The 24,921-nt window shown below is 47.6% G+C and overlaps 29 non-coding genes across 29 annotated transcripts; all 29 read left to right on the top strand.

Moving 5' to 3' along the window:
• The first annotated feature begins 200 nt into the window (after positions 1-200).
• Positions 201-272, top strand: TRNAD-GUC (transfer RNA aspartic acid (anticodon GUC)). The gene has a single exon. It is a non-coding gene; the product is annotated as a tRNA-Asp (tRNA).
• A 1,088-nt stretch (positions 273-1,360) lies between these two features.
• TRNAD-GUC (transfer RNA aspartic acid (anticodon GUC)) lies at positions 1,361-1,432 on the top strand. The gene has a single exon. It is a non-coding gene; the product is annotated as a tRNA-Asp (tRNA).
• Positions 1,433-3,408: 1,976 nt separating this feature from the next.
• Positions 3,409-3,480, top strand: TRNAD-GUC (transfer RNA aspartic acid (anticodon GUC)). Its single transcript has one exon. It is a non-coding gene; the product is annotated as a tRNA-Asp (tRNA).
• A 513-nt stretch (positions 3,481-3,993) lies between these two features.
• Positions 3,994-4,065, top strand: TRNAD-GUC (transfer RNA aspartic acid (anticodon GUC)). Its single transcript has one exon. It is a non-coding gene; the product is annotated as a tRNA-Asp (tRNA).
• Positions 4,066-4,579: 514 nt separating this feature from the next.
• Positions 4,580-4,651, top strand: TRNAD-GUC (transfer RNA aspartic acid (anticodon GUC)). The gene has a single exon. It is a non-coding gene; the product is annotated as a tRNA-Asp (tRNA).
• A 224-nt stretch (positions 4,652-4,875) lies between these two features.
• Positions 4,876-4,947, top strand: TRNAD-GUC (transfer RNA aspartic acid (anticodon GUC)). Its single transcript has one exon. It is a non-coding gene; the product is annotated as a tRNA-Asp (tRNA).
• Positions 4,948-6,041: 1,094 nt separating this feature from the next.
• On the top strand, positions 6,042-6,113 carry TRNAD-GUC (transfer RNA aspartic acid (anticodon GUC)). The gene has a single exon. It is a non-coding gene; the product is annotated as a tRNA-Asp (tRNA).
• Positions 6,114-6,626: 513 nt separating this feature from the next.
• On the top strand, positions 6,627-6,698 carry TRNAD-GUC (transfer RNA aspartic acid (anticodon GUC)). The gene has a single exon. It is a non-coding gene; the product is annotated as a tRNA-Asp (tRNA).
• A 514-nt stretch (positions 6,699-7,212) lies between these two features.
• On the top strand, positions 7,213-7,284 carry TRNAD-GUC (transfer RNA aspartic acid (anticodon GUC)). The gene has a single exon. It is a non-coding gene; the product is annotated as a tRNA-Asp (tRNA).
• Positions 7,285-7,508: 224 nt separating this feature from the next.
• TRNAD-GUC (transfer RNA aspartic acid (anticodon GUC)) lies at positions 7,509-7,580 on the top strand. The gene has a single exon. It is a non-coding gene; the product is annotated as a tRNA-Asp (tRNA).
• A 1,086-nt stretch (positions 7,581-8,666) lies between these two features.
• TRNAD-GUC (transfer RNA aspartic acid (anticodon GUC)) lies at positions 8,667-8,738 on the top strand. The gene has a single exon. It is a non-coding gene; the product is annotated as a tRNA-Asp (tRNA).
• A 224-nt stretch (positions 8,739-8,962) lies between these two features.
• On the top strand, positions 8,963-9,034 carry TRNAD-GUC (transfer RNA aspartic acid (anticodon GUC)). Its single transcript has one exon. It is a non-coding gene; the product is annotated as a tRNA-Asp (tRNA).
• A 1,680-nt stretch (positions 9,035-10,714) lies between these two features.
• TRNAD-GUC (transfer RNA aspartic acid (anticodon GUC)) lies at positions 10,715-10,786 on the top strand. Its single transcript has one exon. It is a non-coding gene; the product is annotated as a tRNA-Asp (tRNA).
• A 1,097-nt stretch (positions 10,787-11,883) lies between these two features.
• Positions 11,884-11,955, top strand: TRNAD-GUC (transfer RNA aspartic acid (anticodon GUC)). The gene has a single exon. It is a non-coding gene; the product is annotated as a tRNA-Asp (tRNA).
• Positions 11,956-12,178: 223 nt separating this feature from the next.
• Positions 12,179-12,250, top strand: TRNAD-GUC (transfer RNA aspartic acid (anticodon GUC)). The gene has a single exon. It is a non-coding gene; the product is annotated as a tRNA-Asp (tRNA).
• Positions 12,251-12,768: 518 nt separating this feature from the next.
• TRNAD-GUC (transfer RNA aspartic acid (anticodon GUC)) lies at positions 12,769-12,840 on the top strand. Its single transcript has one exon. It is a non-coding gene; the product is annotated as a tRNA-Asp (tRNA).
• A 1,979-nt stretch (positions 12,841-14,819) lies between these two features.
• Positions 14,820-14,891, top strand: TRNAD-GUC (transfer RNA aspartic acid (anticodon GUC)). The gene has a single exon. It is a non-coding gene; the product is annotated as a tRNA-Asp (tRNA).
• A 512-nt stretch (positions 14,892-15,403) lies between these two features.
• Positions 15,404-15,475, top strand: TRNAD-GUC (transfer RNA aspartic acid (anticodon GUC)). Its single transcript has one exon. It is a non-coding gene; the product is annotated as a tRNA-Asp (tRNA).
• Positions 15,476-17,748: 2,273 nt separating this feature from the next.
• TRNAD-GUC (transfer RNA aspartic acid (anticodon GUC)) lies at positions 17,749-17,820 on the top strand. Its single transcript has one exon. It is a non-coding gene; the product is annotated as a tRNA-Asp (tRNA).
• Positions 17,821-18,277: 457 nt separating this feature from the next.
• Positions 18,278-18,349, top strand: TRNAD-GUC (transfer RNA aspartic acid (anticodon GUC)). Its single transcript has one exon. It is a non-coding gene; the product is annotated as a tRNA-Asp (tRNA).
• A 1,103-nt stretch (positions 18,350-19,452) lies between these two features.
• Positions 19,453-19,524, top strand: TRNAD-GUC (transfer RNA aspartic acid (anticodon GUC)). Its single transcript has one exon. It is a non-coding gene; the product is annotated as a tRNA-Asp (tRNA).
• A 1,973-nt stretch (positions 19,525-21,497) lies between these two features.
• Positions 21,498-21,569, top strand: TRNAD-GUC (transfer RNA aspartic acid (anticodon GUC)). Its single transcript has one exon. It is a non-coding gene; the product is annotated as a tRNA-Asp (tRNA).
• A 514-nt stretch (positions 21,570-22,083) lies between these two features.
• TRNAD-GUC (transfer RNA aspartic acid (anticodon GUC)) lies at positions 22,084-22,155 on the top strand. The gene has a single exon. It is a non-coding gene; the product is annotated as a tRNA-Asp (tRNA).
• A 224-nt stretch (positions 22,156-22,379) lies between these two features.
• On the top strand, positions 22,380-22,451 carry TRNAD-GUC (transfer RNA aspartic acid (anticodon GUC)). Its single transcript has one exon. It is a non-coding gene; the product is annotated as a tRNA-Asp (tRNA).
• A 224-nt stretch (positions 22,452-22,675) lies between these two features.
• TRNAD-GUC (transfer RNA aspartic acid (anticodon GUC)) lies at positions 22,676-22,747 on the top strand. Its single transcript has one exon. It is a non-coding gene; the product is annotated as a tRNA-Asp (tRNA).
• A 224-nt stretch (positions 22,748-22,971) lies between these two features.
• TRNAD-GUC (transfer RNA aspartic acid (anticodon GUC)) lies at positions 22,972-23,043 on the top strand. Its single transcript has one exon. It is a non-coding gene; the product is annotated as a tRNA-Asp (tRNA).
• Positions 23,044-23,266: 223 nt separating this feature from the next.
• Positions 23,267-23,338, top strand: TRNAD-GUC (transfer RNA aspartic acid (anticodon GUC)). Its single transcript has one exon. It is a non-coding gene; the product is annotated as a tRNA-Asp (tRNA).
• A 509-nt stretch (positions 23,339-23,847) lies between these two features.
• Positions 23,848-23,919, top strand: TRNAD-GUC (transfer RNA aspartic acid (anticodon GUC)). The gene has a single exon. It is a non-coding gene; the product is annotated as a tRNA-Asp (tRNA).
• Positions 23,920-24,427: 508 nt separating this feature from the next.
• On the top strand, positions 24,428-24,499 carry TRNAD-GUC (transfer RNA aspartic acid (anticodon GUC)). Its single transcript has one exon. It is a non-coding gene; the product is annotated as a tRNA-Asp (tRNA).
• The last annotated feature ends 422 nt before the right edge of the window (positions 24,500-24,921 follow it).

The following is a 24,921-nucleotide window of genomic DNA, read 5'->3' as shown; positions in this document are numbered from 1 at the left end:
GTGGAAATTGAACCTGCACTGCTATACCAATCGGCAAAATAATCTTAGTTCTCTCCATCTCCTCCAGAGTAAGCTAATATAATGGGGAAACTCTAGCGCCACGTGTCTTTGTTTTTTTTCCTCTCCCACTGAAACAGTCATGTCAAGCTAGAGTTGTGATCTCGCTGACAACACCGTCGTGTCTTCCGTGCATACACATATCCTCGTTAGTATAGTGGTCAGAATCCCCGCCTGTCACGCGGGAGACCGGGGTTCGATTCCCCGACGGGGAGCAGTACTTTTTTAGTTACCATAGGGTGGAAATTGAACCTGCACTACTATACCAATCGGCAAAATAATCTTCGTTCTCTCCATCTCCTTCAGAGTAAGCTAATATAAAGGAAAAGCTCTAGCGCCAGGTATCTGCTTTTTTTCTCTCCCACTGAAACAGTCGTGTCAAGCTAGAGTGTTGATATCGCAGACAACACCGTCGTGTCTGCCGTCATGCGCATATCCTCGTTAGTATAGTGGTCAGTATCCCTGCCTGTCACGCAGGAGACCGGGGTTTAATTCCCGGACGGGGAGCAGTAATTTTTTAGTTACCACAGGGTGGAAATTTAACGTGCACTAATATATCATTCGGCAAAATATACTTCGTTTTCTCCATCTCCCCCAGAGTAAGCCAATATAATTGGGAAGCTCTAGCGCCAGGTGTTTTTTTTCTCTCCCACTGAAAAAGTCATGTCAAGCGAGAGTTGTGATCTCGCTGACAACACCGTCGTGTCTGCCGTGCATGTGCATATCCTCGTTGGTATAGTGGTCAGTATCCCCGCCTGTCTCGCGGGAGAGCGGGGTTCGATTTCCCGACGGGGAGCAGTAATTTTTTAGTTACCATAGGGTGGAAATATAACCTGCACTGCTATACCAATCGGCAAAATAATCTTCGTTCCTTCCATATCCTCCAGAGTAAGCTAATATAATGGGGAAGCTCTAGGGCCAGGTGTTTTTCTGTGCCACTGAAACAGTCACGCCAAGCTAGAGTTGTGATATCGCTGACAAGACCGTCGTGTCTGCAGTGCATGCGCATATCCTCGTTAGTATAGTGGTCAGTATCCCCGCCTGTCACGCGGGAGAACGGGGTTTAATTCCCCGACGGGGAGCAGTAATTTTTTAGTTACCATAAGGTGGAAATTGAACTTGCACTGCTATACCATTCGGCAAAATGATCTTCGTTTACTCCATCTCCTCCAGAGTAAGCTAATATAATGGAGAAGCTCTAGTGCCAGGTGTCTGTTTTTTTTCTCTCCCACTGAAACAGTCGTGTCAAGCTAGAGGGTTGATCTCGCAGACAACACCGTCGTGTCTTCCGTGCATACACATATCCTCGTTAGTATAGTGGTCAGTATCCCCGCCTGTCACGCGGGAGACCGGGGTTCGATTCCCCGACGGGGAGCAGTACTTTTTTAGTTACCATAGGGTGGAAATTGAACCTGCACTACTATACCAATCGGCAAAATAATCTTCGTTCTCTCCATCTCCTCCAGAGTAAGCTAATATAATGGGGAAGCTCTAGCGCCAGGTGTCTTTGTTTTTTTTCCTCTCCCACTGAAACAGTCATGTCAAGCTAGAGTTGTGATCTCGCAGACAACACCCTCGTGTCTGCCGTGCATGCACATATCCTCGTTAGTATAGTGGTTAGTATCCCCGCCAGTCACGCGGGAGACCGGGGTTCGATTCTCCGACGGGGAGCAGTAATTTTTTAGTTACCATAGGGTGGAAATTGAACCTGCACTGCTATACCATTCGGCAAAATAATCTTCGTTTTCTCCGTCTCCTCCAGAGTAAGCTAATATAATGTGGAAGCTCTAGCGCCAAGTGTCTTTGTTTTTTTTCCTCTCCCACTGAAACAGTCATGTCAAGCTAGAGTTGTGATCTCGCAGACAATACAGTCGTGTCGGCCGTGCACGCGCATATCCTCGTTAGTATAGTTGCCAGTATCCCCGCCTGTCACGCGGGACACCGGGGTTCGATTCCCCGACGGGGAGCAGTAATCTTTTAGTTATCATAGGGTGGAAGTTCAACCTGCACTAATATACAATCGGCAAAATAATCTTCGTTTTCTCCATCTCCTCCAGAGTAAGCTAATATAAAAAGGAAGCTCTAGCGCCAGGTATCTGTTTTTTTTCTCTCCCACTGAAACAGTCGTGTCAAGCTAGAGTGTTGATCTCGCAGACAACACCGTCGTGTCTGCCGTCATGCGCATATCCTCGTTAGTATAGTTGTCAGTATCCCTGCCTGTCACGCGGGAGACCGGGGTTTAATTCCCCGACGGGGAGCAGTATTTTTTAGTTACCATAGGGTGGAAATTCAACCTGCACTAATATATCATTCGGCAAATTAATCTTCGTTTTCTCCATCTCCCCCAGAGTAAGCTAATAAAATGGGGAAGCTCTAGCGCCAGGTGTTTTTTTTCTCTCCCACTGAAACAGTCATGTCAAGCTAGAGTTGTGATCTCGCTGACAACACCGTCGTGTCTTCCGTGCATACACATATCCTCCTTAGTATAGTGGTCAGTATCCCCGCCTGTCACGCGGGAGACCGGAGTTCGATTCCCCGACGGGGAGCAGTAATTTTTTAGTTACCATAGGGTGGAAATTGAACCTGCACTGCTATACCATTCGGCAAAATAATCTTTGTTTCTCCGTCTCCTCCAGAGTAAGCTAATATAATGTGGAAGCTCTAGCGCCAGGTCTCTTTGTTTTTTTTCCTCTCCCACTGAAACAGTCATGTCAAGCGAGAGTTGTGATCTCGCAGACAATACCGTCGTGTCTGCCGTGCATGCGCATATCCTCGTTAGTATTGTGGCCACTATCCCCGCCTGTCACGCGGGAGGCCGGGGTTCGATTCCCCGACGGGGAGCAGTAATCTTTTAGTTACCATAGGGTGGAAATTCAACCTGCTCTAATATACAATCGGCAAGATAATCTTCGTTTTCTCCATCTCCTCCTGAGTAAGCTAATATAAAGGGGAAGCTCTAGCGCCAGGTATCTGTTTTTTTTTCTCTCCCACTGAAACAGTCGTGTCAAGCTAGAGTGTTGATATCACAGACAACACCGTCGTGTCTGCCGTCATGCGCATATCCTCGTTAGTATAGTGGTCAGTATCCCTGCCTGTCACGCGGGAGACCGGGGTTTAATTCCCGGACGGGGAGCAGTAATTTTTTAGTTACCACAGGGTGGAAATTCAACGTGCACAAATATATCATTCGGCAAAATAATCTTCGTTTTCTCCATCTTCCCCAGAGTAAGCGAATATAATGGGGAAGCTCTAGCGCCAGGTGTTTTTTTTTCTGTCCCACCTAAAAAGTCATGTCAAGCGAGAGTTGTGATCTCGCTGACAACACCGTCGTGTCTGCCGTGCATGCGCATATCCTCGTTGGTATAGTGGTCAGTATCCCCGCCTGTCACGCGGGAGACCGGGGTTCGATTCCCCGACGGGGAGAAGTAATTTTTTAGTTACCATAGGTTGGAAATTGAACCTGCACTGCTATACCAATCGGCAAAATAATCTTCGTTCTCTCCATCTCCTCCAGAGTAAGCTAATATAATGGGGAAGCTCTAGCGCCAGGTGTCTTTGTTTTTTTTCTCTCCCACTGAAACAGTCGTGTCAAGTTAGAGTGTTGATCTCGCAGACAACACCGTCGTGTCTGCCGTCATGCGCATATCCTCGTTAGTATAGTGGTCAGTATCCCTGCCTGTCACGCGGGAGACCGGGGTTTAATTCCCGGACGGGGAGCAGTAATTTTTTAGTTACCACAGGGTGGAAATTGAACCTGCAGTACTATACCAATCGGCAAAATAATCTTCGTTCTCTCCATCTCCTTCAGAGTAAGCTAATATAAAGGGGAAGCTCTAGCGCCAGATATCTGTTTTTTTTTCTCCCACTGAAACAGTCGTGTCAAGCTAGAGTGTTGATATCGCAGACAACACCGTCGTGTCTGCCGTCATGCGCATATCCTCGTTAGTATAGTGGTCAGTATCCCCGCCTGTCACGCGGGACACCGGGGTTCGATTCCCCGACGGGGAGCAGTAATTTTTTAGTTACCATAAGGTGGAAATTGAACTTGCACTGCTATACCATTCGGCAAAATGATCTTCGTTTACTCCATCTCCTCCAGAGTAAGCTAATATAATGGAGAAGCTCTAGTGCCAGGTGTCTGTTTTTTTTCTCTCCCACTGAAACAGTCGTGTCAAGCTAGAGGGTTGATCTCGCAGACAACACCGTCGTGTCTGCCGTCATGCGCATATCCTCGTTAGTATAGTGGTCAGTATCCCTGCCTGTCACGCGGGAGACCGGGGTTTAATCCTCCGACGGGGAGCAGTAATTTTTTAGTTACCATAGGGTGGAAATTCAACCTGCACTAATATATCATTCGGCAAAATAATCTTCGTTTTCTCCATCTCCCCCAGAGTAAGCTAATATAATGGGGAAGCTCTAGCGCCAGGTGTCTGTTTTTTTTCCTCTCCCACTGAAACAGTCATGTCTAGCTAGAGTTGTGATCTCGCTGACAGCACCGTCGTGTCTGCCGTGCATGCGCATATCCTCGTTGGTATAGTGGTCAGTATCCCCGCCTGTCACGCGGGAGACCGGGGTTCGATTCCCCAACGGGGAGCAGTATTTTTTTAGTTACCATAGGGTGGAAATTGAACCTGCACTGCTATACCAATCGGCAAAATATTCTTAGTTCTCTCCATCTCCTCCAGAGTAAGCTAATATAATGGGGAAACTCTAGCGCCACGTGTCTTTGTTTTTTTTCCTCTCCCACTGAAACAGTCATGTCAAGCTAGAGTTGTGATCTCGCTGACAACACCGTCGTGTCTTCCGTGCATACACATATCCTCGTTAGTATAGTGGTCAGAATCCCCGCCTGTCACGCGGGAGACCGGGGTTCGATTCCCCGACGGGGAGCAGTACTTTTTTAGTTACCATAGGGTGGAAATTCAACCTGCACTAATATATCATTCGGCAAATTAATCTTCGTTTTCTCCATCTCCCCCAGAGTAAGCTAATAAAATGGGGAAGCTCTAGCGCCAGGTGTTTTTTTTCTCTCCCACTGAAACAGTCATGTCAAGCTAGAGTTGTGATCTCGCTGACAACACCGTCGTGTCTTCCGTGCATACACATATCCTCCTTAGTATAGTGGTCAGTATCCCCGCCTGTCACGCGGGAGACCGGAGTTCGATTCCCCGACGGGGAGCAGTAATTTTTTAGTTACCATAGGGTGGAAATTGAACCTGCACTGCTATACCATTCGGCAAAATAATCTTTGTTTCTCCGTCTCCTCCAGAGTAAGCTAATATAATGTGGAAGCTCTAGCGCCAGGTCTCTTTGTTTTTTTTCCTCTCCCACTGAAACAGTCATGTCAAGCGAGAGTTGTGATCTCGCAGACAATACCGTCGTGTCTGCCGTGCATGCGCATATCCTCGTTAGTATTGTGGCCACTATCCCCGCCTGTCACGCGGGAGGCCGGGGTTCGATTCCCCGACGGGGAGCAGTAATCTTTTAGTTACCATAGGGTGGAAATTCAACCTGCTCTAATATACAATCGGCAAGATAATCTTCGTTTTCTCCATCTCCTCCTGAGTAAGCTAATATAAAGGGGAAGCTCTAGCGCCAGGTATCTGTTTTTTTTTCTCTCCCACTGAAACAGTCGTGTCAAGCTAGAGTGTTGATATCACAGACAACACCGTCGTGTCTGCCGTCATGCGCATATCCTCGTTAGTATAGTGGTCAGTATCCCTGCCTGTCACGCGGGAGACCGGGGTTTAATTCCCGGACGGGGAGCAGTAATTTTTTAGTTACCACAGGGTGGAAATTCAACGTGCACAAATATATCATTCGGCAAAATAATCTTCGTTTTCTCCATCTTCCCCAGAGTAAGCGAATATAATGGGGAAGCTCTAGCGCCAGGTGTTTTTTTTTCTGTCCCACCTAAAAAGTCATGTCAAGCGAGAGTTGTGATCTCGCTGACAACACCGTCGTGTCTGCCGTGCATGCGCATATCCTCGTTGGTATAGTGGTCAGTATCCCCGCCTGTCACGCGGGAGACCGGGGTTCGATTCCCCGACGGGGAGAAGTAATTTTTTAGTTACCATAGGTTGGAAATTGAACCTGCACTGCTATACCAATCGGCAAAATAATCTTCGTTCTCTCCATCTCCTCCAGAGTAAGCTAATATAATGGGGAAGCTCTAGCGCCAGGTGTCTTTGTTTTTTTTCTCTCCCACTGAAACAGTCGTGTCAAGTTAGAGTGTTGATCTCGCAGACAACACCGTCGTGTCTGCCGTCATGCGCATATCCTCGTTAGTATAGTGGTCAGTATCCCTGCCTGTCACGCGGGAGACCGGGGTTTAATTCCCGGACGGGGAGCAGTAATTTTTTAGTTACCACAGGGTGGAAATTGAACCTGCAGTACTATACCAATCGGCAAAATAATCTTCGTTCTCTCCATCTCCTTCAGAGTAAGCTAATATAAAGGGGAAGCTCTAGCGCCAGATATCTGTTTTTTTTTCTCCCACTGAAACAGTCGTGTCAAGCTAGAGTGTTGATATCGCAGACAACACCGTCGTGTCTGCCGTCATGCGCATATCCTCGTTAGTATAGTGGTCAGTATCCCCGCCTGTCACGCGGGACACCGGGGTTCGATTCCCCGACGGGGAGCAGTAATTTTTTAGTTACCATAAGGTGGAAATTGAACTTGCACTGCTATACCATTCGGCAAAATGATCTTCGTTTACTCCATCTCCTCCAGAGTAAGCTAATATAATGGAGAAGCTCTAGTGCCAGGTGTCTGTTTTTTTTCTCTCCCACTGAAACAGTCGTGTCAAGCTAGAGGGTTGATCTCGCAGACAACACCGTCGTGTCTGCCGTCATGCGCATATCCTCGTTAGTATAGTGGTCAGTATCCCTGCCTGTCACGCGGGAGACCGGGGTTTAATCCTCCGACGGGGAGCAGTAATTTTTTAGTTACCATAGGGTGGAAATTCAACCTGCACTAATATATCATTCGGCAAAATAATCTTCGTTTTCTCCATCTCCCCCAGAGTAAGCTAATATAATGGGGAAGCTCTAGCGCCAGGTGTCTGTTTTTTTTCCTCTCCCACTGAAACAGTCATGTCTAGCTAGAGTTGTGATCTCGCTGACAGCACCGTCGTGTCTGCCGTGCATGCGCATATCCTCGTTGGTATAGTGGTCAGTATCCCCGCCTGTCACGCGGGAGACCGGGGTTCGATTCCCCAACGGGGAGCAGTATTTTTTTAGTTACCATAGGGTGGAAATTGAACCTGCACTGCTATACCAATCGGCAAAATAATCTTAGTTCTCTCCATCTCCTCCAGAGTAAGCTAATATAATGGGGAAACTCTAGCGCCACGTGTCTTTGTTTTTTTTCCTCTCCCACTGAAACAGTCATGTCAAGCTAGAGTTGTGATCTCGCTGACAACACCGTCGTGTCTTCCGTGCATACACATATCCTCGTTAGTATAGTGGTCAGAATCCCCGCCTGTCACGCGGGAGACCGGGGTTCGATTCCCCGACGGGGAGCAGTACTTTTTTAGTTACCATAGGGTGGAAATTGAACCTGCACTACTATACCAATCGGCAAAATAATCTTCGTTCTCTCCATCTCCTTCAGAGTAAGCTAATATAAAGGAAAAGCTCTAGCGCCAGGTATCTGCTTTTTTTCTCTCCCACTGAAACAGTCGTGTCAAGCTAGAGTGTTGATATCGCAGACAACACCGTCGTGTCTGCCGTCATGCGCATATCCTCGTTAGTATAGTGGTCAGTATCCCTGCCTGTCACGCAGGAGACCGGGGTTTAATTCCCGGACGGGGAGCAGTAATTTTTTAGTTACCACAGGGTGGAAATTCAACGTGCACTAATATATCATTCGGCAAAATATACTTCGTTTTCTCCATCTCCCCCAGAGTAAGCCAATATAATTGGGAAGCTCTAGCGCCAGGTGTTTTTTTTCTCTCCCACTGAAAAAGTCATGTCAAGCGAGAGTTGTGATCTCGCTGACAACACCGTCGTGTCTGCCGTGCATGTGCATATCCTCGTTGGTATAGTGGTCAGTATCCCCGCCTGTCTCGCGGGAGAGCGGGGTTCGATTTCCCGACGGGGAGCAGTAATTTTTTAGTTACCATAGGGTGGAAATATAACCTGCACTGCTATACCAATCGGCAAAATAATCTTCGTTCCTTCCATATCCTCCAGAGTAAGCTAATATAATGGGGAAGCTCTAGGGCCAGGTGTTTTTCTGTGCCACTGAAACAGTCACGCCAAGCTAGAGTTGTGATATCGCTGACAAGACCGTCGTGTCTGCAGTGCATGCGCATATCCTCGTTAGTATAGTGGTCAGTATCCCCGCCTGTCACGCGGGAGAACGGGGTTTAATTCCCCGACAGGGAGCAGTAATTTTTTAGTTACCATAGGGTGGAAATTCAACCTGCACTAATATATCATTCGGCAAAATAATCTTCGTTTTCTCCATGTCCTCCAGAATAAGCTAATATAATGGGGAAGCTCTAGCGCAAGGTGTTCTTTTTTTCTGTCCCACTGAAACAGTCATGTCAAGCTTGAGTTGTGATCTCGCTGACAACACCGTCGTGTCTTCCGTGCATACACATATCCTCGTTAGTATAGTGGTCAGTATCCCCGCCTGTCACGCGGGAGACCGGGGTTCGATTCCCCGACGGGGAGCAGTACTTTTTTAGTTACCATAGGGTGGAAATTGAACCTGCACTACTATACCAATCGGCAAAATAATCTTCGTTCTCTCCATCTCCTCCAGAGTAAGCTAATATAATGGGGAAGCTCTAGCGCCAGGTGTCTTTGTTTTTTTTCCTCTCCCACTGAAACAGTCATGTCAAGCTAGAGTTGTGATCTCGCAGACAACACCCTCGTGTCTGCCGTGCATGCACATATCCTCGTTAGTATAGTGGTTAGTATCCCCGCCAGTCACGCGGGAGACCGGGGTTCGATTCCCCGACGGGGAGCAGTAATTTTTTAGTTACCATAGGGTGGAAATTGAACCTGCACTGCTATACCATTCGGCAAAATAATCTTCGTTTTCTCCGTCTCCTCCAGAGTAAGCTAATATAATGTGGAAGCTCTAGCGCCAAGTGTCTTTGTTTTTTTTCCTCTCCCACTGAAACAGTCATGTCAAGCTAGAGTTGTGATCTCGCAGACAATACAGTCGTGTCGGCCGTGCACGCGCATATCCTCGTTAGTATAGTTGCCAGTATCCCCGCCTGTCACGCGGGACACCGGGGTTCGATTCCCCGACGGGGAGCAGTAATCTTTTAGTTATCATAGGGTGGAAGTTCAACCTGCACTAATATACAATCGGCAAAATAATCTTCGTTTTCTCCATCTCCTCCAGAGTAAGCTAATATAAAAAGGAAGCTCTAGCGCCAGGTATCTGTTTTTTTTCTCTCCCACTGAAACAGTCGTGTCAAGCTAGAGTGTTGATCTCGCAGACAACACCGTCGTGTCTGCCGTCATGCGCATATCCTCGTTAGTATAGTTGTCAGTATCCCTGCCTGTCACGCGGGAGACCGGGGTTTAATTCCCCGACGGGGAGCAGTATTTTTTAGTTACCATAGGGTGGAAATTCAACCTGCACTAATATATCATTCGGCAAATTAATCTTCGTTTTCTCCATCTCCCCCAGAGTAAGCTAATAAAATGGGGAAGCTCTAGCGCCAGGTGTTTTTTTTCCTCTCCCACTGAAACAGTCATGTCAAGCTAGAGTTGTGATCTCGCTGACAACACCGTCGTGTCTTCCGTGCATACACATATCCTCCTTAGTATAGTGGTCAGTATCCCCGCCTGTCACGCGGGAGACCGGAGTTCGATTCCCCGACGGGGAGCAGTAATTTTTTAGTTACCATAGGGTGGAAATTGAACCTGCACTGCTATACCATTCGGCAAAATAATCTTTGTTTCTCCGTCTCCTCCAGAGTAAGCTAATATAATGTGGAAGCTCTAGCGCCAGGTCTCTTTGTTTTTTTTCCTCTCCCACTGAAACAGTCATGTCAAGCGAGAGTTGTGATCTCGCAGACAATACCGTCGTGTCTGCCGTGCATGCGCATATCCTCGTTAGTATTGTGGCCACTATCCCCGCCTGTCACGCGGGAGGCCGGGGTTCGATTCCCCGACGGGGAGCAGTAATCTTTTAGTTACCATAGGGTGGAAATTCAACCTGCTCTAATATACAATCGGCAAGATAATCTTCGTTTTCTCCATCTCCTCCTGAGTAAGCTAATATAAAGGGGAAGCTCTAGCGCCAGGTATCTGTTTTTTTTTCTCTCCCACTGAAACAGTCGTGTCAAGCTAGAGTGTTGATATCACAGACAACACCGTCGTGTCTGCCGTCATGCGCATATCCTCGTTAGTATAGTGGTCAGTATCCCTGCCTGTCACGCGGGAGACCGGGGTTTAATTCCCGGACGGGGAGCAGTAATTTTTTAGTTACCACAGGGTGGAAATTCAACGTGCACAAATATATCATTCGGCAAAATAATCTTCGTTTTCTCCATCTTCCCCAGAGTAAGCGAATATAATGGGGAAGCTCTAGCGCCAGGTGTTTTTTTTCTGTCCCACCTAAAAAGTCATGTCAAGCGAGAGTTGTGATCTCGCTGACAACACCGTCGTGTCTGCCGTGCATGCGCATATCCTCGTTGGTATAGTGGTCAGTATCCCCGCCTGTCACGCGGGAGACCGGGGTTCGATTCCCCGACGGGGAGAAGTAATTTTTTAGTTACCATAGGTTGGAAATTGAACCTGCACTGCTATACCAATCGGCAAAATAATCTTCGTTCTCTCCATCTCCTCCAGAGTAAGCTAATATAATGGGGAAGCTCTAGCGCCAGGTGTCTTTGTTTTTTTTCTCTCCCACTGAAACAGTCGTGTCAAGTTAGAGTGTTGATCTCGCAGACAACACCGTCGTGTCTGCCGTCATGCGCATATCCTCGTTAGTATAGTGGTCAGTATCCCTGCCTGTCACGCGGGAGACCGGGGTTTAATTCCCGGACGGGGAGCAGTAATTTTTTAGTTACCACAGGGTGTAAATTGAACCTGCAGTACTATACCAATCGGCAAAATAATCTTCGTTCTCTCCATCTCCTTCAGAGTAAGCTAATATAAAGGGGAAGCTCTAGCGCCAGATATCTGTTTTTTTTTCTCCCACTGAAACAGTCGTGTCAAGCTAGAGTGTTGATATCGCAGACAACACCGTCGTGTCTGCCGTCATGCGCATATCCTCGTTAGTATAGTGGTCAGTATCCCTGCCTGTCACGCGGGAGACCGGGGTTTAATTCCCGGACGGGGAGCAGTAATTTTTTAGTTACCACAGGGTGGAAATTCAACGTGCACTAATATATCATTCGGCAAAATAATCTTCGTTTTCTCCATCTCCCCCAGAGTAAGCCAATATAATGGGGAAGCTCTAGCGCCAGGTGTTTTTTTTCTCTCCCACTGAAAAAGTCATGTCAAGCGAGAGTTGTGATCTCGCTGACAACACCGTCGTGTCTGCCGTGCATGCGCATATCCTCGTTAGTATAGTGGTCAGTATCCCCGCCTGTCACGCGGGAGACCGGGGTTCGATTTCCCAACGGGAAGCAGTAATTGTTTAGTTACCATAGGGTGGAAATTGAACCTGCACTGCTATACCAATCGGCAAAATAATCTTCGTTCTCTCCATCTCCTCCAGAGTAAGCTAATATAATGGGGAAACTCTAGCGCCAGGTGTCTTTGTTTTTTTCCTCTCCCACTGAGACAGTCATGTCAAGCTAGAGTTGTGATCTCGCTGACAACACCGTCGTGTCTTCCGTGCATAGACATATCCTCGATAGTATAGTGGTCAGTATCCCCGCCTGTCACGCGGGAGACCGGGGTTCGATTCCCCGACGGGGAGCAGTACTTTTTTAGTTACCATAGGGTGGAAATTGAACCTGCACTGCTATACCAATCGGCAAAATAATCTTCGTTCTCTCCATCTCCTCCAGAGTAAGCTAATATAATGGGGAAACTCTAGCGCCAGGTGTCTTTGTTTTTTTCCTCTCCCACTGAAACAGTCATGTCAAGCTAGAGTTGTGATCTCGCTGACAACACCGTCGTGTCTTCCATGCATACACATATCCTCGTTTGTATAGTGGTCAGTATCCCCGCCTGTCAAGCGGGAGACCGGGGTTCGATTCCCCGACGGGGAGCTTTACTTTTTTAGTTACCATCATGTGGAAATTGAACCTGCACTACTATACCAATCGGCAAAATAATCTTCGTTTTCTCCGTCTCCTCCAGAGTAAGCTAATATAATGTGGAAGCTCTAGCGCCAGGTGTCTTTGTTTTTTTCCTCTCCCACTGAAACAGTCATGTCAAGCTAGAGTTGTGATCTCGCTGACAACACCGTCGTGTCTGCCGTGCATGCACATATCCTCGTTAGTATAGTGGTCAGTATCCCCGCCTGTCACGCGGGAGACCGGGGTTCGATTCCACGACGGGAAGCAGTAACTTTTTAGTTACCATAGGGTGGAAATTGAACCTGCACTGCAATACCATTCGGCAAAATAATCTTCGTTTTCTCCGTCTCCTCCAGAGTAAGCTAATTTAATGTGGAAGCTCTAGCGCCAGGTGTCTTTGTTTTTTTCCTCTCCCACTGAAACAGTCATGTCAAGCTAGAGTTGTGATCTCGCAGACAATACCGTCGTGTCTGCCGTGCATGCGCATATCCTCGTTAGTATAGTGGTCAGTATCCCCGCCTGTCACGCGGGAGACCGGGGTTCGATTCCCCGACGGGGAGCAGTAATTTTTTAGTTACCATAGGGTGGAAGTTCAACCTGCACTAATATATCATTCGGCAAAATAATCTTCGTTTTCTCCATCTCCCCCAGAGTAAGCTAATATAATGTGGAAGCTCTAGCGCCAGGTGTTTTTTTTCTGTCCCACTGAAATGTCATGTCAAGTAGGAGTTGTGATCTCGCTGACAACACCGTCGTGTCTGCCGTGCATGCGCATATCCTCGTTAGTATAGTGGTCGGTATCCCCGCCTGTCATGCGGGAGACCGGGGTTCGATTTCCCAACGGGAAGCAGTAATTTTTTAGTTACCATAGGGTGGAGATTGAACCTGCACTGCTATACCAATCGGCAAAATAATCTTCGTTCTCTCCATCTCCTCCAGAGTAAGCTAATATAATGGGGAAACTCTAGCGCCAGGAATCTTTGTTTTTTTCCTCTCCCACTGAAAAGTCATGTCAAGCTAGAGTTGTGATCTCGCAGACAACACCGTCGTGTCTGCCGTGCATGCGCATATCCTCGTTAGTATAGTGGTCAGTATCCCCGCCTGTCACGCGGGAGACCGGGGTTCGATTTCCCAACGGGAAGCAGTAATTGTTTAGTTACCATAGGGTGGAAATTGAACCTGCACTGCTATACCAATCGGCAAAATAATCTTCGTTCTCTCCATCTCCTCCAGAGTAAGCTAATATAATGGGGAAACTCTAGCGCCAGGAGTCTTTGTTTTTTTCCTCTCCCACTGAAACAGTCATGTCAAGCTAGAGTTGTGAAATCGCAGACAATACCGTCGTGTCTGCCGTGCATGCGCATATCCTCGTTAGTATAGTGGTCAGTATCCCCGCCTGTCACGCGGGAGACCGGGGTTCGATTTCCCAACGGGAAGCAGTGATTTTTTAGTTACCATAGGGTGGAAATTGAACCTGCACTGCTATACCAATCGGCAAAATAATCTTCGTTCTCTCCATCTCCTCCAGAGTAAGCTAATATAATGGGGAAACTCTAGCGCCAGGAGTCTTTGTTTTTTTCCTCTCCCACTGAAACAGTCATGTCAAGCTAGAGTTGTGATCTCGCAGACAACACCGTCGTGTCTGCCGTGCATGCGCATATCCTCGTTAGTATAGTGGTCAGAATCCCCGCCTGTCACGCGGGAGACCGGGGTTCGATTTCCCAACGGGAAGCAGTAATTTTTTAGTTACCATAGGGTGGAAATTGAACCTGCACTGCTATACCAATCGGCAAAATAATCTTCGTTCTCTCCATCTCCTCCAGAGTAAGCTAATATAATGGGGAAACTCTAGCGCCAGGAGTCTTTGTTTTTTTCCTCTCCCACTGAAACAGTCATGTCAAGCTAGAGTTGTGATCTCGCAGACAATACCGTCGTGTCTGCCGTGCATGCGCATATCCTCGTTAGTATAGTGGTCAGTATCCCCGCCTGTCACGCGGGAGACCGGGGTTCGATTTCCCAACGGGAAGCAGTAATTTTTTAGTTACCATAGGGTGGAAATTGAACCTGCACTGCTATACCAATCGGCAAAATAATCTTCGTTCTCTCCATCTCCTCCAGAGTAAGCTAATATAATGGGGAAACTCTAGCGCCAGGAGTCTTTGTTTTTTTTCCTCTCCCACTGAAACAGTCATGTCAAGCTAGAGTTGTGATCTCGCAGACAACACCGTCGTGTCTGCCGTCACGCGCATATCCTTGTTAGTATAGTGGTCAGTTTCCCTGCCTGTCACGCGGGAGACCGGGGTTTCATTCCCCGACGGGGAGCAGTAATTTTTTAGTTACCACAGGGTGGAAATTCAACGTGCACTAATATATCATTCGGCAAAAATATTTTCGTTTTCTCCATCTCCCCCAGAGTAAGCTAATATAAAGGGGAAGCTCTAGCGCCAGGTGTTTTTTTTCTGTCCCACTGAAAAAGTCATGTCAAGCGAGAGTTGTGATCTCGCTGACAACACCGTCGTGTCTGCCGTGCGTGCGCATATCCTCGTTAGTATAGTGGTCAGTATCCCCGCCTGTCACGCGGGAGACCGGGGTTCGATTCCCCGACGGGGAGCAGTAATTTTTTAGTTACCATAGGGTGGAAATAATAACTTGCACTGCTATACCATTCGGCAAAATGATCTTAGTTTACTCCATCTCCTCCGGAGTAAGCTAATACAATGGAGAAGCTCTAGTGCCAGGTGTCTGTTTTTTTCTCTCCCACTGAAACAGTCGTGTCAAGTTAGAGTGTTGATCTCGCAGACAACACCGTCGTGTCTGCCGTGCATGCGCATATCCTCGTTAGTATAGTGGTCAGTATCCCCGCCTGTCACGCGGGAGACCGGGGTTCGATTTCCCAACGGGAAGCAGTAATTGTTTAGTTACCATAGGGTGGAAATTCAACCTGCACTAATATACAATTGGCAAAATAATCTTCGTTTTCTCCATCTCCTCCAGAGTAAGCTAATATAAAGGGGAAGCTCTAGCGCCGGGTATCTGTTTTTTTTCTCTCCCACTGAAATAGTCGTGTCAAGCTAGAGTGTTGATCTCGCAGACAACACCGTCGTGTCTGCCGTCATGCGCATATCCTCGTTAGTATAGTGGTCAGTATCCCTGCCTGTCACGCGGGAGGCCGGGGTTTAAATCCCCGACGGGGAGCAGTAATTGTTTAGTTACCATAGGGTGGAAATTCAACCTGCACTAATATATCATTCGGCAAATTAATCTTCGTTTTCTCCATCTCCCCCAGAGTAAGCTAATATAATGGGGAAGCTCTAGCGCCAGGTGTTTTTTTTCCTCTCCCACTGAAACAGTCGTGTCAAGCTAGAGTGTTGATATCGCAGACAACACCGTCGTGTCTGCCGTCATGCGCATATCCTTGTTAGTATAGTGGTCAGTATCCCTGCCTGTCACGCGGGAGACCGGGGTTTAATTCCCCGACGGGGAGCACTACTTTCTTAGTTACCATAGGGTGGAAATTGAACCTGCACTGCTATACCAATCGGCAAAATAATCTTCGTTCTCTCCATCTCCTCCAGAGTAAGCTAATATAATGGGGAAACTCTAGCGCCAGGTGTCTTTGTTTTTTTTCCTCTCCCACTGAAACAGTCGTGTCAAGCTAGAGTGTTGATATCGCAGACAACACCGTCGTGTCTGCCGTCATGCGCATATCCTTGTTAGTATAGTGGTCAGTATCCCTGCCTGTCACGCGGGAGACCGGGGTTTAATTCCCCGACGGGGAGCACTACTTTCTTAGTTACCATAGGGTGGAAATTGAACCTGCACTGCTATACCAATCGGAAAATAATCTTCGTTTTCTCCATCTCCTCCAGAGTAAGATAATATAAAGGGGAAGCTCTAGCGCCAGGTATCTGTTTTTTTTCTCTCCCACTGAAACAGTCGTGTCAAGGTAGAGTTGTGATCTCGCAGACAACACCGTCGTGTCTGCCGTGCATGCGCATATCCTCGTTAGTATAGTGGTCAGTATCCCCGCCTGTCACGCGGGAGACCGGGGTTCGATTTCCCAACGGGAAGCAGTAATTGTTTAGTTACCATAGGGTGGAAATTGAACCTGCACTGCTATACCAATCGGCAAAATAATCTTCGTTCTCTCCATCTCCTCCAGAGTAAGCTAATATAATGGGGAAACTCTAGCGCCAGGAGTCTTTGTTTTTTTCCTCTCCCACTGAAACAGTCATGTCAAGCTAGAGTTGTGAAATCGCAGACAATACCGTCGTGTCTGCCGTGCATGCGCATATCCTCGTTAGTATAGTGGTCAGTATCCCCGCCTGTCACGCGGGAGACCGGGGTTCGATTTCCCAACGGGAAGCAGTGATTTTTTAGTTACCATAGGGTGGAAATTGAACCTGCACTGCTATACCAATCGGCAAAATAATCTTCGTTCTCTCCATCTCCTCCAGAGTAAGCTAATATAATGGGGAAACTCTAGCGCCAGGAGTCTTTGTTTTTTTCCTCTCCCACTGAAACAGTCATGTCAAGCTAGAGTTGTGATCTCGCAGACAACACCGTCGTGTCTGCCGTGCATGCGCATATCCTCGTTAGTATAGTGGTCAGAATCCCCGCCTGTCACGCGGGAGACCGGGGTTCGATTTCCCAACGGGAAGCAGTAATTTTTTAGTTACCATAGGGTGGAAATTGAACCTGCACTGCTATACCAATCGGCAAAATAATCTTCGTTCTCTCCATCTCCTCCAGAGTAAGCTAATATAATGGGGAAACTCTAGCGCCAGGAGTCTTTGTTTTTTTCCTCTCCCACTGAAACAGTCATGTCAAGCTAGAGTTGTGATCTCGCAGACAATACCGTCGTGTCTGCCGTGCATGCGCATATCCTCGTTAGTATAGTGGTCAGTATCCCCGCCTGTCACGCGGGAGACCGGGGTTCGATTTCCCAACGGGAAGCAGTAATTTTTTAGTTACCATAGGGTGGAAATTGAACCTGCACTGCTATACCAATCGGCAAAATAATCTTCGTTCTCTCCATCTCCTCCAGAGTAAGCTAATATAATGGGGAAACTCTAGCGCCAGGAGTCTTTGTTTTTTTTCCTCTCCCACTGAAACAGTCATGTCAAGCTAGAGTTGTGATCTCGCAGACAACACCGTCGTGTCTGCCGTCACGCGCATATCCTTGTTAGTATAGTGGTCAGTTTCCCTGCCTGTCACGCGGGAGACCGGGGTTTCATTCCCCGACGGGGAGCAGTAATTTTTTAGTTACCACAGGGTGGAAATTCAACGTGCACTAATATATCATTCGGCAAAAATATTTTCGTTTTCTCCATCTCCCCCAGAGTAAGCTAATATAAAGGGGAAGCTCTAGCGCCAGGTGTTTTTTTTCTGTCCCACTGAAAAAGTCATGTCAAGCGAGAGTTGTGATCTCGCTGACAACACCGTCGTGTCTGCCGTGCGTGCGCATATCCTCGTTAGTATAGTGGTCAGTATCCCCGCCTGTCACGCGGGAGACCGGGGTTCGATTCCCCGACGGGGAGCAGTAATTTTTTAGTTACCATAGGGTGGAAATAATAACTTGCACTGCTATACCATTCGGCAAAATGATCTTAGTTTACTCCATCTCCTCCGGAGTAAGCTAATACAATGGAGAAGCTCTAGTGCCAGGTGTCTGTTTTTTTCTCTCCCACTGAAACAGTCGTGTCAAGTTAGAGTGTTGATCTCGCAGACAACACCGTCGTGTCTGCCGTGCATGCGCATATCCTCGTTAGTATAGTGGTCAGTATCCCCGCCTGTCACGCGGGAGACCGGGGTTCGATTTCCCAACGGGAAGCAGTAATTGTTTAGTTACCATAGGGTGGAAATTCAACCTGCACTAATATACAATTGGCAAAATAATCTTCGTTTTCTCCATCTCCTCCAGAGTAAGCTAATATAAAGGGGAAGCTCTAGCGCCGGGTATCTGTTAACACCGTCGTGTCTGCCGTCATGCGCATATCCTCGTTAGTATAGTGGTCAGTATCCCTGCCTGTCACGCGGGAGGCCGGGGTTTAAATCCCCGACGGGGAGCAGTAATTGTTTAGTTACCATAGGGTGGAAATTCAACCTGCACTAATATATCATTCGGCAAATTAATCTTCGTTTTCTCCATCTCCCCCAGAGTAAGCTAATATAATGGGGAAGCTCTAGCGCCAGGTGTTTTTTTTCCTCTCCCACTGAAACAGTCGTGTCAAGCTAGAGTGTTGATATCGCAGACAACACCGTCGTGTCTGCCGTCATGCGCATATCCTTGTTAGTATAGTGGTCAGTATCCCTGCCTGTCACGCGGGAGACCGGGGTTTAATTCCCCGACGGGGAGCACTACTTTCTTAGTTACCATAGGGTGGAAATTGAACCTGCACTGCTATACCAATCGGCAAAATAATCTTCGTTCTCTCCATCTCCTCCAGAGTAAGCTAATATAATGGGGAAACTCTAGCGCCAGGTGTCTTTGTTTTTTTTCCTCTCCCACTGAAACAGTCATGTCAAGCTAGAGTTGTGATCTCGCAGACAATACCGTCGTGTCTGCCGTGCATGCGCATATCCTCGTTAGTATAGTGGCCAGTATCCCCGCCTGTCACGCTCGAGACCAGGGTTCGATTCCCCGACGGGGAGCAGTAATCTTTTAGTTACCATAGGGTGGAAATTCAACCTGCACTAATATACAATCGGCAAAATAATCTTCGTTTTCTCCATCTCCTCCAGAGTAAGCTAATATAATATGGGGAAGCTCTAGCACCAGGTATCTGTTTTTTTTTCTCTCCCACTGAAACAGTCGTGTCAAGCTAGAGTGTTGATATCGCAGACAACACCGTCGTGTCTGCCGTCATGCGCATATCCTTGTTAGTATAGTGGTCAGTATCCCTGCCTGTCACGCGGGAGACCGGGGTTTAATTCCCCGACGGGGAGCACTACTTTCTTAGTTACCATAGGGTGGAAATTGAACCTGCACTGCTATACCAATCGGCAAAATAATCTTCGTTCTCTCCATCTCCTCCAGAGTAAGCTAATATAATGGGGAAACTCTAGCGCCAGGTGTCTTTGTTTTTTTTCCTCTCCCACCTAAACAGTCATGTCAAGCTAGAGTTGTGATCTCGCTGACAACACCGTCGTGTCTTCCGTGCATACACATATCCTCGTTAGTATAGTGGTCAGTATCCCCGCCTGTCACGCGGGAGACCGGGGTTCGATTCCCCGACGGGGAGCAGTACTTTCTTAGTTACCATAGGGTGGAAATTGAACCTGCACTGCTATACCAATCGGAAAATAATCTTCGTTTTCTCCATCTCCTCCAGAGTAAGATAATATAAAGGGGAAGCTCTAGCGCCAGGTATCTGTTTTTTTTCTCTCCCACTGAAACAGTCGTGTCAAGCTAGAGTTGTGATCTCGCAGACAACACCGTCGTGTCTGCCGTGCATGCGCATATCCTCGTTAGTATAGTGGTCAGTATCCCCGCCTGTCACGCGGGAGACCGGGGTTCGATTTCCCAACGGGAAGCAGTAATTTTTTAGTTACCATAGGGTGGAAATTGAACCTGCACTGCTATACCAATCGGCAAAATAATCTTCGTTCTCTCCATCTCCTCCAGAGTAAGCTAATGGGGAAACTCTAGCGCCAGGAGTCTTTGTTTTTTTCCTCTCCCACTGAAACAGTCATGTCAAGCTAGAGTTGTGATCTCGCAGACAATACCGTCGTGTCTGCCGTGCATGCGCATATCCTCGTTAGTATAGTGGTCAGTATCCCCGCCTGTCACGCGGGAGACCGGGGTTCGATTTCCCAACGGGAAGCAGTAATTTTTTAGTTACCATAGGGTGGAAATTGAACCTGCACTGCTATACCAATCGGCAAAATAATCTTCGTTCTCTCCATCTCCTCCAGAGTAAGCTAATATAATGGGGAAACTCTAGCGCCAGGAGTCTTTGTTTTTTTCCTCTCCCACTGAAACAGTCATGTCAAGCTAGAGTTGTGATCTCGCAGACAACACCGTCGTGTCTGCCGTCATGCGCATATCCTTGTTAGTATAGTGGTCAGTATTCCTGCCTGTCAGGCGGAAGACCGGGGTTTAATTCCCTGACGGGGAGCAGTAATTTTTTAGTTACCATAGGGTGGAAATTCAACCTGCACTAATATATCATTCGGCAAAATAATCTTCGTTTTCTCCGGCTCCCCCAGAGTAAGCTAATATAATGGGGAAGCTCTAGCGCCAGGTGTTTTTTTTCTGTCCCACTGAAATGTCATGTCAAGTAGGAGCTGTGATCTCGCTGACAACACCGTCGTGTCTGCCGTGCATGCGCATATCCTCGTTAGTATAGTGGTCAGTATCCCCGCCTGTCACGCGGGAGACCGGGGTTCGATTTCCCAACGGGAAGCAGTAATTGTGTAGTTATCATAGGGTGGAAATTCAACCTGCACTAATATACAATTGGCAAAAAATCTTCGTTTTCTCCATCTCCTCCAGAGTAAGCTAATACAAAGGGGAAGCTCTAGCGCCGGGTATCTGTTTTTTTTCTCTTCCAATGAAATAGTCGTGTCAAGCTAGAGTGTTGATCTCGCAGACAATACCGTCGTGTCTGCCGTGCATGCGCATATCCTCGTTAGTATAGTGGCCAGTATCCCCGCCTGTCACGCTCGAGACCAGGGTTCGATTCCCTGACGGGGAGCAGTAATCTTTTAGTTACCATAGGGTGGAAATTCAACCTGCACTAATATACAATCGGCAAAATAATCTTCGTTTTCTCCATCTCCTCCAGAGTAAGCTAATATAATATGGGGAAGCTCTAGCACCAGGTATCTGTTTTTTTTTCTCTCCCACTGAAACAGTCGTGTCAAGCTAGAGTGTTGATATCGCAGACAACACCGTCGTGTCTGCCGTCATGCGCATATCCTTGTTAGTATAGTGGTCAGTATCCCTGCCTGTCACGCGGGAGACCGGGGTTTAATTCCCCGACGGGGAGCACTACTTTCTTAGTTACCATAGGGTGGAAATTGAACCTGCACTGCTATACCAATCGGCAAAATAATCTTCGTTCTCTCCATCTCCTCCAGAGTAAGCTAATATAATGGGGAAACTCTAGCGCCAGGTGTCTTTGTTTTTTTTCCTCTCCGACCTAAACAGTCATGTCAAGCTAGAGTTGTGATCTCGCTGACAACACCGTCGTGTCTTCCGTGCATACACATATCCTCGTTAGTATAGTGGTCAGTATCCCCGCCTGTCACGCGGGAGACCGGGGTTCGATTCCCCGACGGGGAGCAGTACTATCTTAGTTACCATAGGGTGGAAATTGAACCTGCACTGCTATACCAATCGGAAAATAATCTTCGTTTTCTCCATCTCCTCCAGAGTAAGATAATATAAAGGGGAAGCTCTAGCGCCAGGTATCTTTTTTTTTCTCTCCCACTGAAACAGTCGTGTCAAGCTAGAGTGTTGATATCGCAGACAACACCGTCGTGTCTTTCGTGCATACACATATCCTCGTTAGTATAATGGTCAGTATCCCCGCCTGTCACGTGGGAGACCGGGGTTTGATTCCCCGACGGGGAGCAGTACTTTCTTAGTTACCATAGGGTGGAAATTGAACCTGCACTGCTATACCAATCGGAAAATAATCTTCGTTCTCTCCATCTCCTCCAGAGTAAGGTAATATAATGGGGAAGCTCTAGCGCCAGGTGTCTTTGTTTTTTTTCCTCTCCCACCGAAACAGTCATGTCAAGCTAGAGTTGTGATCTCGCTGACAACACCGTCGTGACTGCCCTGCATGCACATATCCTCGTTAGTATAGTGGTCAGTATCCCCGCCTGTCACGCGGGAGACCGGGGTTCGATTCCCCGACGGGGAGCAGTAATTTTTTAGTTACCATAGGGTGGAAATTGAACCTGCACTGCTATACCAATCGGCAAAATAATCTTCGTTCTCTCCATCCCCTCCAGGGTAAGCCAATATAATGGGGAAGCTCTAGCACCAGGTGTCTTTGTTTTTTTTCCTCTCCCACCGAAACAGTCATGTCAAGCTAGAGTTGTGATCTCGCTGACAACACCGTCGTGACTGCCGTGCATGCACATATCCTCGTTAGTATAGTGGTCAGTATCCCCGCCTGTCACGCGGGAGACCGGGGTTCGATTCCCCGACGGGGAGCAGTAATTTTTTAGTTACCATAGGGTGGAAATTGAACCTGCACTGCTATACCAATCGGCAAAATAATCTTCGTTCTCTCCATCCCCTCCAGGGTAAGCTAATATAATGGGGAAGCTCTAGCGCCAGGTGTCTTTGTTTTTTTTCCTCTCCCACCGAAACAGTCATGTCAAGCTAGAGTTGTGATCTCGCTGACAACACCGTCGTGACTGCCGTGCATGCACATATCCTCGTTAGTATAATGGTCAGTATCCCCGCCTGTCACGTGGGAGACCGGGGTTCGATTCCCCGACGGGGAGCAGTAATTTTTTAGTTACCATAGGGTGGAAATTAAACCTGCACTGCTATACCAATCGGCAAAATAATCTTCGTTCTCTCCATCCCCTCCAGGGTAAGCTAATATAATGGGGAAGCTCTAGCACCAGGTGTCTTTGTTTTTTTTCCTCTCCCACTGAAACAGTCATGTCAAGCTAGAGTTGTGATCTCGCTGACAACACCGTCGTGTCTGCCGTGCATGCACATATCCTCGTTAGTATAGTGGTCAGTATCCCCGCCTGTCACGCGGGAGACCGGGGTTCGATTCCCCGACGGGGAGCAGTAACTTTTTAGTTACCATAGGGTGGAAATTGAACCTGCACTGCTATACCATTCGGAAAAATAATCTTCGTTTTCTCCGTCTCCTCCAGAGTAAGCTAATATAATGTGGAAGCTCTAGCGCCAGGTGTCTTTGTTTTTTTCCTCTCCCACTGAAGCAGTCACTTCAAGCTAGAGTTGTGATCTCGCAGACAATACCGTCGTGTCTGCCGTGCATGCGCATATCCTCGTTAGTATAGTGGCCAGTATCCCCGCCTGTCACGCGGGAGACCGGGGTTCGATTCCCCGACGGGGAGCAGTAATCTTTTAGTTACCATAGGGTGAATATTCAACCTGCACTAATATACCATTCGGCAAAATAATCTTCGTTTTCTCTATCTCCTCCAGAGTAAGCTAATATAAAGGGGAAGCTCTAGCGCCAGGTATCTGTTCTTTTTCTCTCCCACTGAAACAGTCGTGTCAAGCTAGAGTGTTGATCTCGCAGACAACACCGTCGTGTTTGCCGTCATGCGCATATCCTTGTTAGTATAGTGGTCAGTTTCCCTGCCTGTCACGCGGGAGACCGGGGTTTAATTCCCCGACGGGGAGCAGTAATTTTTTAGTTACCACAGGGTGGAAATTCAACGCGCACTAATATATCATTCGGCAAAAATATTTTCGTTTTCTCCATCTCCCCCAGAGTAAGCTAATATAAAGGGGAAGCTCTAGCGCCAGGTGTTTTTTTTCTGTCCCACTGAAAAAGTCATGTCAAGCGAGAGTTGTGATCTCGCTGACAACACCGTCGTGTCTGCCGTGCATGCGCATATCCTCGTTAGTATAGTGGTCAGTATCCCCGCCTGTCACGCGGGAGACCGGGGTTCGATTCCCCGACGGGGAGCAGTAATTTTTTAGTTACCATAAGGTGGAAATTGAACTTGCACTGCTATACCATTCGGCAAAATGATCTTCGTTTACTCCATCTCCTCCAGAGTAAGCTAATATAATGGAGAAGCTCTAGTGCCAGGTGTCTGTTTTTTTTCTCTCCCACTGAAACAGTCGTGTCAAGCTAGAGTGTTCATCTCGCAGACAACACCATCGTGTCTGCCGTCATGCGCATATCCTCGTTAGTATAGTGGTCAGTATCCCTGCCTGTCACGCGGAAGACCAGGGTTTAATTCCCCGACGGGGAGCAGTAATTTTTTAGTTACCATAGGGTGGAAATTCAACCTGCACTAATATATCATTCGGCAAAATAATCTTCGTTTTCTCCATATCCCCCAGAGTAAGCGAATATAATGGGGAAGCTCTAGCGCCAGGTGTTTTTTTCCTGTCCCACTGAAATGTCATGTCAAGTAGGAGTTGTGATCTCGCTGACAATACCGTCGTGTCTGCCGTGCATGCGCATATCCTCGTTAGTATAGTGGCCAGTATCCCCGCCTGTCACGCGGGAGACCAGGGTTCGATTCCCCGACGGGGAGCAGTAATCTTTTAGTTACCATAGGGTGGAAATTCAACCTGCACTAATATACCATTCGGCAAAATAATCTTCGTTTTCTCCATCTCCTCCAGAGTAAGCTAATACAATGGAGAAGCTCTAGTGCCAGGTGTCTGTTTTTTTTCTCTCCCACTGAAACAGTCGTGTCAAGTTAGAGTGTTGATCTCGCAGACAACACCGTCGTGTCTGCCGTCATGCACATATCCTCGTTAGTATAGTGGTCAGTATCCCTGCCTGTCACGCGGAAGACCGGGGTTTAATTCCCCGACGGGGAGCAGTAATTTTTTAGTTACCATAGGGTGGAAATTCAACCTGCACTAATATATCATTCGGCAAAATAATCTTCGTTTTCTCCATCTCCCCCAGAGTAAGCTAATATAATGGGGAAGCTCTAGCGCCAGGTGT

Source organism: Rhipicephalus microplus, chromosome 9, assembly GCF_043290135.1.
Source record: "Rhipicephalus microplus isolate Deutch F79 chromosome 9, USDA_Rmic, whole genome shotgun sequence".
NCBI classification, from domain to species: Eukaryota; Metazoa; Arthropoda; class Arachnida; order Ixodida; family Ixodidae; genus Rhipicephalus; species Rhipicephalus microplus.
Note: the sequence above shows the minus strand (reverse complement) of the source record. Positions and strands in the feature narration are given on the sequence as shown.